Below are 2,590 nucleotides of genomic sequence, written 5' to 3'. Positions count from 1 at the left end.
GAAAAAGGCTACACATTTATGGGGCTAGGCGTTTTGCAAGGGTGCGAGGGAGAGGGAGCCCTAGAAGAACTCTGCATCCCGTGGCCCCAGAGTCGGGTTTGGCACTAGCTGTATTGTTCAGGAAAAGCGGGACCTGAGTCCTTCAAGCCCTAATCTATCCCCTGGTTCCAGGAGAGCAATGGTTTTCCAGAAAATGGAAAACTGGGATGGATTTTTTCCCTCAGCTTGCATCCATCCATCCATCCATCCATCCAATGAACACTGAGTGTCTGCTCTGAGCCAGCACTCTATTAAATGCTGGAGGCAAAACCAAGGAATTATGAAGCAGTCCCCACCCTTTAGATATTTATGCCCTAGGAAACAACACACTGCAGGAACAAAAGTTACATGCTCACACAGTAGGTGCCATGGCAGGCCTTCTAAAAGCATGCATGGGGTTAGATGAAGGTGGTGAGGAGAACATTTTATGGGGTTCACAGTTCTCACTGCAGCAAGATGACTGAGTCATTTAACTGTATTTCATCTTGTCTCTGGACCCTCCCCAGTGTGGACACAGTCTTAGGTAGGCTTTCCAAGTAATTTCAGGATTCCTACCTTTTGTAAAGATTGGGGTCTCTGGCCTCTGGGAGCTTACTAATTGGTCTGAATACCCAGTGGGGGTTGGAAGCTGCAGGGGCCAGGGTGGGCTTGAGTAAGGATGGGCTCAAAGTGAGAAGGAGGCCAGAGCAAACAAGGCAGCTGTTCTACAAGTTGAAGGTAAGGTAGTAAGACTGCCTGTCCATGCATAGCCCCAGGTCCCTGCAGAAAGCCTGACACATTGTAGGTATGAAATAAAAAAAAATGTTTTAATTTAAAAATTTTGTTAATGTTTATTTTTGAGAGAGAGAGACAGAGACAGAGAGAGACAGAGAGACAGAGCACAAGCTGGGGAGGGGCAGCGAGAGAGGGAGACACAGAATCCGAAGGAAGCTCCAGGTTCTGAGCTGTCAGCACAGAGTCCGATGTGGGGCTCGAACCCATGAACCGTGAGATCATGACCTGAGCTGAAGTCAGATGCTTAACCAACTGATCCACCCAGGCGCCCCCCAATTTTTTAAGTTTATTTAGTTATTTTGAGAGAGAGAGAGAGAGAAAGAGAGAGAGAGAGAGCAGGAGCAGGGGAGGGGCAGAGAGAGGGAGAGAGAATCTCAAGCAGACTCCGCTGTCAGCACAGAGCCCGATGTGGGGCTCGAACTCATCAACTGTGAGATCGTGACCTGAGCTGAAATCAAGAGTCGGCTGCTTAACCAACTAAACCACCCAGGTGCCCCTGAAATAAAATTTTTGAATGAATGAATGAATGAGCTAGGGAATCTAACCCTTGCCTCGTCTGATTCTCTTTCCTCTCGCTTCCGTTCATGGAGAGGCTGGGTATTTTGTTCTGGGACGGCTGTCGCCACTGTTCTGTAATCTCATGGACTTTGGTGTCCCTCTGCACTACGGTGGACCCAACACGCAGGGACAGGGCAGATGCAGCAATGCAGGTCACACCGTCCCAGCTGAGCCCAGGGGTAACAGGGGTGTGAATTCTGGTTGAGGCCGTGTGGCTCTGCCAGAGCCGACCTTCCGGTTTCACAGAGGCTAAGAGTCTGAGGCCAGAGACTCGCTCTGGCTTTCTCTTGCTGGGGATCCCCGCAGGACATGCTGAGAGGGGACTGAGAGACACTGAGTGGGGCTGCTTGATGGAAAACTACAGACCGAGATTCTCACTTCACACCCCAGCCCCGCTGGGAAGTTCTAAAATATGAAGGGGAAGTTCATGCAAAGGGAAATTTCCCTTGCTCCCCACAACTTCCCCTCCCTCCTCAGCACCTGGGGCTGAAAAAGCACCTTCACTGTCTTGAAAGAGACACTGGCTGTTCTGAATGAATGACCGACCAGGGGACGGTCCTGTACCCAGCACCACGAGGGCATGCTCAGGAATAATGATAAGGACCCTGTTCTGGATGAACTCACTCATGGCGGGGGGCATACACATTTATTCAACAAATACCAATTCACCACTGACAGCTGCCAGGCTGTCTCAGCTGTGTGCCTTAGTGCTGAGAGGTCACCAGAACATAATTACTGCTGCCTGGGCCCAGACACCCATCATCCCAGCCCCTGCGTCCCGAGGACACACAACAAACACCAATGACCGCCCCCACCCCAACTCGCCTTTAAGCACCTACAATATCCTAAGCAATTTACCATATTGTCTTTAACCCTGAAAAGTAGGTAGACATTGTTTTGTACCCTTTACAGATTGAAAGACTGAGGCTCAGATCCTTGCCTAGCTGCCCTGACTGGTAGAACAGAGGAGGGGTTCAAACTCAGGTCCGTCTGACTGTAAACCTGTGTCCTTTCTAGATTAGGTTTCTTGAAGTATGCTGTGGGCACTTTCTCTAGGAAAATCCCAGGGAATAGGGTAGTGGTTGTGAAGGTCCAGAGCCTTGCCTTGAAACCACAGAGGGCAGGTACTTGGTGGAAAACTCCAGTGCGTGATTCACCCTCCTCCTGAGCCCTCGTCACTGAGGCCAACTCCCCTCCTAAGGTTGTCAGTTTCCACCGT

This window comes from Neofelis nebulosa, chromosome 8, assembly GCF_028018385.1.
Source record: "Neofelis nebulosa isolate mNeoNeb1 chromosome 8, mNeoNeb1.pri, whole genome shotgun sequence".
Taxonomy (NCBI): Eukaryota; Metazoa; Chordata; class Mammalia; order Carnivora; family Felidae; genus Neofelis; species Neofelis nebulosa.
This window is presented reverse-complemented; position numbering follows the sequence as displayed.